The sequence below is a fragment of the Pteronotus mesoamericanus genome, unplaced genomic scaffold (genome assembly GCF_021234165.1).
Source record: "Pteronotus mesoamericanus isolate MK-2021 breed Mesoamerican mustached bat unplaced genomic scaffold, CSHL_Meso_final contig_59, whole genome shotgun sequence".
Classification (NCBI taxonomy): domain Eukaryota; kingdom Metazoa; phylum Chordata; class Mammalia; order Chiroptera; family Mormoopidae; genus Pteronotus; species Pteronotus mesoamericanus.
Genome location: NW_026555206.1, coordinates 4,983,725 through 4,992,814, shown reverse-complemented (window position 1 = coordinate 4,992,814; position 9,090 = coordinate 4,983,725). Strand labels below are relative to the sequence as shown.

Here is a 9,090-nt window from a genome sequence, read left to right as displayed (position 1 = left end):
ATCAAGATACAGATAGGAGGCAACGAATTGATGTCTCTCTCTCACATCAATGTTTCTCTTTCTTTCTCTCCCACCTTCCCTTTCTCTAAAATCAATAAACATATTCTTGGGTGAGGATTAAAAAAAACCACAGGATATTTAGATACTAAGAAAGCATTTGACTTTTTATGGAAGACAACAGTGTTACCAGTGAAAAAAAGTTTTTTTGTGTGTTGTCAAGAGAGGAATTTCAAACGACACACGTGTGGAGAAATTTAAACATTATGGTAAGATTTTATTGGAGTTTAAGGGAAATAATATACCCTGGAAGACATAGAGGGTAGGCAGGCTCTAAAAGAAACTGCCCCAAGGCTTTTGTTTATCCTCCATATATCCTTGATCATTTTCAGTAATGATCAAGGAACCATTCGAACCTTCCAACCTATCTTCCTGATCCTTCCCAGGCTTGGGTCAGGCCTTCCCATGACCAGTCCCTTTCTGGGACCTAATGGGGTTCCTGGCCTTCTATCTAATCTAATTACCTTTTAGTTTTTTCCCCAGCTAGGCTCTGCCTCTTTATGACTTCTATGTGCATGTCAAAAAATTCTGTTATGTTATTTGGTTTCTGCTGCTGAGTGCCCAGTGGAGGAATTTTTCCCTCTTCCTCCTTCTGATAGTCCAGCATCAGGCTGGCAGCACCCCTGGGGATATTTCCTGACCACTCAGAAGATTACATCTCTTCAGAAAGTGTGAATGTTTTTAAATGCTATAGCTTTCTAGCAAGCTTAATGGAATGCTATCCTAAATATCTGCTTCGGATTCTCAGTTTACTAAGTTTAATATCTGATCCTCTTTGCTCCCTTCCTCATTTATACTAACTACCAACACTAACAGTAGCAGAAAGTCAAATGTGTTCGTGTCTTAGAGAAGTTCATCCATGTGCTAGTGTGGTTAACAAGTCGTGCGGAGATTGATAAACTAGGGTCAACAAGAAAATTTCCTGTGATAAAGCCTGAACCAAGACCGAATCAATGGACAGGGACAACAGTGCACAGGCTAGAGACATATCTTGATGATTAAACCTCTTCAGGTCTGAGTAGAACTAAGTTAAACAAAAAAATTTCTGTATAGATAAAGAGGGATTTTTCCATCAAACCTAGAGCCTCATAATAACAAAATCTAACAATAAGAGCCCAGTTACTGAAGGAGCAGGGACACAAGAGTAAGGACAAGAAGAGATGTCCCAATGGTGACAGCAGAAGCAATTCAGCAAGTGCCAGTAATGTTCTCCCCGAACCAATGACCTTGTCTAAACAGGTCTTAAGCCAGAACAATGAGCCTCAAGGCTCATAACCCAGAGGCTTTACATGGGCCTGTGTAGCTGGCAAAACATGGGCTGAACTGAATTAAGTGAGAAATTCCTAATTCTTGTTTTAGTAAATTAAAAAAAATAATATAAAAAGTTAGGCATCATTCACAATGATTAACACTAACAACTCTTCATGAAATAACTTAACCCACTTGATTCAGGGCATCTGGAATCCTTCCATTAAACTATTATAAACATATAGGTAGTTTTCATATCATTAATAAGAATCTGTTAGGCAACGTGCATCAAAAATGTTTTATGCATTAAATATTGAAATAAATGGTATTCTCAGAGATGGCTGCCAGATTCTTTATTCACGCATGCAGGGTCAAGATTGTATGCAGGACTGTGAGATGACAAAAGAAAAAGTGTTTGCAGCCACAAAAATTCTTAAGGGGAACTTGTAGAGATCAGACTTAGCATAAACATTTCCTGAGGGATTATTTGTGGACCTGAGAGTAGTTTAGGATTCAAGCTCCTGGGCAATTTGCCTACACCAATTCTAATAGGTTGTACTAATAATTTAACTGAGACATTAATTTGAAATGCCTGTGCATCAAACATTTCTTATAGGTTGATTTTAAATCAGCTATTGTGAATCTTATTTTTTAAAATATTCCTTTAGGTGTATTTTTTTTCCATCTGGTCTGCTTTTAAGCATTTCAAACAAAAGCTTTTCAATGTAATAATCAAAAACATAGATATTTAGAGGAAATAAATGTACTAGGTGTGGCAATGTCTTCTTTAAAATGAGTAGAACAACAATCATCTCAGAGCACTTATTTGTCTTATTACTTACTGTTAAGCCTTAAGAAAATGAATAATCAGGAGGTGATGAGGAAAGGTAGGCTGGCATGTGCTCAGAGATTCACATACCACAAAAAGAGGAATTCTTGATGGATGAACAATTAAAGATTTAAAAAAATAAAATGATACATTTCTAAAAAATAGAACCTCATATTTGTTCAACTTCTGCAGGGATGACCTTAGAAGCTAAAAATCAATAGAAGATATGACAAAGAAAAAAGAAACAATGTCGACAACCTCAAAATAAACATCACATATAAAATAAAGGCTTAAAAGACTAATAATAATGTGAAAAATACTAATTTATTGATATATTTATAATATACAAATATCAAAGTTGATATTTATAGGGTACGTAGTAACATCAGTGATGAGCACAGGATAACATAAATGAAGAGAACAGCTTGACTATGTGTTTATTCTGTAGGTATTAACCTCATAGTCACATTCTTGACATAAGTGTCATTAGGAAAATGGCTACATAAAAAATAAAAGCCTAGATTTTTACATTTTAGGTGGTCTAGGAACTAGATGAACTGACAAATACAATTGCTGAAACCTATTAAAAGTTCTTGGTAAATATAGAGATTTTTTTCCATTCATCCATGATATTGACTGAAAAAACAAAATGAACAAACAGAAAGCTTAAGTTTGATAGAAGAAATGGCAAATCTTCTCTGGAGCAAAGCAGATTCTAAATAAATGTCAAAGAATTTTTATATTTAAAGTTTCAATTAATGAGTCTTCTTGGTTAAAGATTAAAACAAAAAACATGGTAAAAGAAAGCTACCATGAGTGAAGGTCAGAAGAAACATAGCCAAATCAAATCTGTGAAATGTTCAATATTGGAATTATCACTTAAGAATATGAGTTTGGAGGGAAAGAATAAAACTATGATTAAAGGAAAAGAAAATATAAAATATAGCAAAATAGATTTTTCAAATTATCAAACTGAAATTCAATAAGTAGAACAAAGCTAATAATTAAAGTTACCATATTTTGTCATGTGTAATGCATACCTACATTTGTGTGCACATTATGTGTGGCAAAATACAGTAAAAGATACAGTATCTAAGTTCAACAGCTAATTCAACACACTGAAGAGTAAAATAATTAAAGGATAGGATCAAATGAAGTTATAAAGAATAAAGATCAGTTAAAAAAGATACAGAAAATTGAAGAGAAAATTTAATAAACATAAAAATTAAAAGTTCTAACCTAAGATTCATTGGAATTTCAGAGGAAATGAGAGATATTTGTATAAAGAAAGAGAATCTATTTGAAAGGACAGAGCAATAGTCAATAATAGAAAATAGTGTGATACTGGTGTCAAGATAGATTAAATAGAGTCCAGATATGGACCCACATAAATATTGACAACTAATTTTTTAAAATGATGCAAAAAAATTCAATGAAGAGAGTCTTTTAAAGAAATGGTGGAAATATTGGATAACCATATGTGATAACTAAAAATTAAAAAAAACCTAAAAAATAATAAAAGAACTTTAGCACATATGTCATACCATATACAAAAGTCAAATGAACCATAGACCTAAAATTTAAAATGTAAAACTGTAAAACTTCTAGAAAAACACTGGGAAGAAACATTGTGAAATTAGCTTAGGCAAAACTATCTTAGATGTTATACTGTTATAGGTTTAGTTGTGTTCCCACAAAAAGGATATGTTGAAGTTCTAATCTCCAATACCCCCAAATTTGATCCTGTTTGGAAATAGGATCTTTTGAGAGGTCATTAGGCTAAAATGGATCTATCAGGGTGGATACTAATACAATATAATTTATGTCTTTATTAAAAGGATAAGTGTGGACATAGAGACAGACATGCACAGAAAGAAGACACTGAGAAGAGACACAGGGAGAATGTCACATGAAAGCAAAAGATTGCAGTGATTCAACTACAAGCAAAGACATGCCAAAGATTGCTAGCAAACCACAAGCCACTGAGAGAGGTATGGAAGAGATTCGCCCTCACGACTCTCCAAAGGAAGCAACCTGGTGACACTGTGATTTCAGACTTCAAGACTTGGCAACTATGAGGTTATAAATTTCTGCTTTTGTGAGCCACTCAGTTTATGAAACTAATTACTAATTACTTAATTCACTAAGAAATTAATTACAAACACCATAAATGTTACCTATGTATTTTTAAAATCATGATAAACTGGATACTATCAAAATTAATAACTTCTTTTCTTTAAAATATTTCTTAACAGAATGATATGATAAGCAGAAACAGGGAAAATATTTGCACATCTTATGTCTGATACATGACATATCCAGCATATATAAATGTCTCAAAAATCAATAATGAGAAAACAGCCAAATTAAAGAATGAATGAAAGATTTCAGGAAAATAAAAAGATTTACAATGGCAAGTAAATACTACTCAGCCATAATAAATATAAAATATTACTGTTTTTGACAACATAGATGAATCATGAGGGTATTATGCAAAGCAAAGAAAAAAAGGACAAGAATAATATGATTTTGTGTATATATGGGATATAGAACAAAAGGCAACAAGTGAACAAACAAAACAAACAGAAAAACTCATTAACACAGACAACAGAATGGTAGTTACTAGAGGGGAAGGAGAATGTGGAGAGAATTGAGAACATAAAGGGCATCAAATACATGGTGACAGGAGACTAGACTTTGATGAGCACACAACAGAGTATACAGATATCATGTAAAGTTGTACACCTGAATTTCATATAATGTTATTAACCAATGTTACCCCAATAAATTTAATTTTAAAAGAAGATATTCAGCATCATTAGTATTTAGGGTTTGCAGATTAAAACTACAATGAGATGCCACTTTAAACTTATTAGAATGGGTAAAATTTAAAAGATTGATCATACCAAGTAAATACGAAAATGTGGAGCAATTAGAACTCATACACAGCTGGTGGGAATGTAAAATGGTACAATTTGGAAAACTTTTTTTGCAGTTTCTTAAAAAGTTAACATATATCAGTTTATAATTAGTTATCCAGTTCCTAGTTATTTATCCAAGAGAAATGAAAACATATGAACATCCAGGAACGTGTGTCTGAATGTTCATAAAACTTTATTTGAAATAGCCCAGAACTAGAAATGACCCAAATGTACATCAACAGATCAATAGATAAACAAATTGTTTCATAGTTATAGAACAGTGTAATACTCAGCAGCAAAAAAGAATGGACTATTTTGCACACAACAACAGTTTTATTTTTATTGTGGAAATAAAACATTATATAGTATGTAACTCCATTTATATATAGTTCTAGAAAATTCACACTAATCTACAGTGACAGAAACTTGACCAGTGGTTACCTGGGGATGGAGAGGAAGAGCTGAGAAAGATATCAGGGAGAGATCACCAAGGGTAATAAAAAATTTGAAGGTAGGTGAATGATGAATATTTATTATCTTTATACTTTTGATGATTTCATGGGTGTATACATCTATGAAAGTTATCAAATTATATATTTTTATTTGCACTTTATTGCACACACAAAAAAACAAAAAACTTTAAAATTATCTTCTTCAGGGTGGGTTCCTTGTAGTACGGGCATCCCCGTCTAGGTGAGTGTTCTAGGAACTTATCTATATCAGTGTACCAGCTGGCCTTTTTGTGAGAAGCTGCATTTAGCTTCAGTGAATTTGTTTTGAAGACTTTCAATGTGTTTTTCCATTTCATGATGGATGATTTATGAGCATATCTTGCTGAGTATTCAGCAGTTTTTGACCAAAACAGCATGACTCCCATGCCCCACCCTGGCTATTCACCTGGTATTGCTGTAAGTGAAACTTTTCCTTTTGTTTCTCCCAATGAAAAAAAATCCTCAAAAGGAAATGTTTTGCGGATATGGAATAGGTGAAACAAAAAATGGCAGAAGTGCTAAAAGGTATCAAAATCAATTAGTTCAAAAACTGTTTTGAGCAGTGGAAAAAATGTCTCAGTAGATGTATCGTATCAAATGGGGAGTACATGAAGGTGACAGAAGTTTAAACATGTAAGAATAAATACACAATTTTTTATAAATAAATTCTGGGTTTTTGGGGTCTACCCTCATACAAAGTATATAATAAAAGTATGCCCTTCATGTGAAGTTTCTTGTATGTAAACTATAAAGAATGTAATGTCAATTATAAAAAATCATAATTAGATGATTAAATCAAATGTTGAAAAATTTGCAGAGCACTCAGTATATTTATATACTTGTGAATTTTATATTTAGAAAATAACCTTATATCAATGGGCAAAACTGGAAAGAAGCATACTCTTCTGACCAGAACATTTGTAAATGTCTATCCTCTGATCATTGTTATTATATGTACATATATATAAATAATATTTATTATCAATATAATACATTCATGTCTGTATATTAGATACCTATGTATTAGACAATATCTACATATTAGATATATACTTCTAATATGTAATGTAAGATACTATCTGCACATTAGATAAACCTTAATATTCCTAAAATAAATCTCTTAACAAAAAAATAATATCAATTGATAAACAGATAAGCAGATTCTGGTATATTTACAAAATAGGAGACTGTTCTGCAGTGAATGTGAATGAACTACAACTACTGGTAAACCAGGGAGAAATATACATATCACATGTTTTACAAATGTTGATATCTTTACATTATTAAATAAATAAAACTTCTACATAAAGTTAAAATATATAAAATATAATCAATATTAGCTATAAAATATCAAATAAAATTGCATGAATGATCAGAAAAAGACTGTGGAGAATGCATCTTAATTTTAATATGGATTTTTTGAAAGATAAGAAAGTTTTATTTTTCTTACTCTTTTCTTTCATGGTTTCCACCTTTAATGAGTACCTCCTATGTTATTTGTAAAAGAAATCTAAAAAAATCAAAGTTTTATTTTGCTTGCTTATTTGTTTTGTTGATTAGGTTACAATTATAGGTGAGATTATTGGTATTTGTCTTTCACCAGAGACATTGAAATAAAGAACAAACTGACAGTAATCAGTGAGGCTTGGGAACAGGGAAGACAGGGGAAAGAAAGGGAAGGGTCATCAAGGAACATGTGTAAAGGACCCATGGACAAAGCCAAAGCAGGGTAGGAATGAGGCTGGGAGGTGAGGGTGGGTGGAGTGGGGGAAAATCAAAGTGGGAAAATGGAGACAACTGTATTTGAACAACAATAAAAAAAAATTCTAGTAAAAAAATAGGTAAAATTGGTAGTTATGGTATATTCATGAGGATGTATAGTACAGTATATGGAATATAGTCAATAATATTATATAATTACATATGGTGTCAGGTGGGTACTTGATTTATTAGGGTGAAATTATGTAAGCTATATAAATGTCTAATCACAGAGTTGTACACCTAAAATTAATATAATATTGTACAGCAACTGTAATTGAAAATTTTAAAAATATTTTAAAAGAAGATATATATTAATTCATTATACATTTGGATTAATTTATTTTTATAAGCTTTATTTTTTAAAATAATTTTACATCTACAGAAAAACTGTTAAGACAGTACAGAGTTCCTATGTACCTGAAACCAGTTTCACCAATTATTAACATCTTACATTGGTATGGTGTATTTGATACACTTAATAAACAAATATTAATATATTAACTAAAATCTTTTCCTTTCAGTGTTGCTGGTCTTATTTTCCTTGCCGCTTTGTATTGTTGGTTAGGTTCCTCAGGTTAGCACCTCCAGTCACCATGCACAGGTTATCGGTGTCAAAGTTGACGAAATCAGTAGTTTTGTGAGTCTCCAAACCAATCTGAATGGTGTCATTGATCTTGGTGAGGGGATCAGGGTAGTGGATGGTGCGAGCATCCTTGGTCACCAGGTGAGGGATTCCTTTGTGCCCACAAAGATCTTCCTCACTTTGCACAACTTGTATTTGGCCTCCTCAGGTATAATACGATGAACAGCAAAGTGGCCCTTGGTGTCATAGATCAGGCAGAAATTCTCTCCAGTCTTGTCAATGTTTATCACACCCATAAAGCTTGCGGTGCAGGTTATATCGGTTCGGACCTTGCTGTCCATCTTAATGAACTGCTGCATGAAGATCTTTTTTACTTCGTCTCCTGTTAGGGCATACTTAATTCTGTTTCTTAAGAAAATGATGGGAGGAAGACATTCTCTCAGCTTTTGGGGACCGGTAGATGGATGAGGAGCAAACACCAGTCAGTTTGTCCAGCATCCAATGCATTGGAGCTGCTACATGCTACAGATGCTTCTTGGGACCACGAGCCATGGCTTTGCTAGGCACAGAAAGATGACCCTCTTCTTGCTGATGAAAACGAAATGAAGTTCACGAGGAGAATATAATCACCTGCCGTGTCTAGCTCCGCGATGGCGTCTGTGGATTAATTTCTTAACTCCCCTTAATAAAATGGAGAACAAAAAAATATTTTAAATGAATACCAGAGAAGTACACAAAAAACACTTCTGCTATATTCCTAAGTATTATGTGCCACCGAAAATAGTTTGTGTTACCTGAGCTAGCCTTCTTTTTATGGAATACCATGTTTACTTAAAAGAATGAATGAGAGAGAGAAGATGGTGGAGGAGTGAATGGGAGTCACGCTGACCTCCTCCCAAAACCAAACTGGAATTGCAACTAAATAAGGAAGTAATTACCTGGCAAGCAGCGGAGCAATAGTGGGAGAGGAGCCTTGGTGCCGAGGACAGTGGATCTATTCTCACACATCCCAATGGGTGAGAAGTGCGGTGGAGGCTCGACAGGGTAGGCTGGGTGCCCACGGGCACTGGCACCAGAGGGACATTGAAATGGCCAGTTAGCTTCCCCTGAGAAGAATGGGGTCTGAATCATAAACAGGAACCCCTAAACTACAGCAGCTAAAACCAAGAAAATACAGACAAAACGCAACCCCAAAAAGCT

General features: G+C 33.5%; 1 pseudogene; it reads right to left on the bottom strand.

Moving 5' to 3' along the window:
- Positions 1 to 7,872: 7,872 nt before the first annotated feature.
- On the bottom strand, positions 7,873 to 8,442 carry LOC129076308 (40S ribosomal protein S4, X isoform-like; annotated as a pseudogene).
- Positions 8,443 to 9,090: the final 648 nt, after the last annotated feature.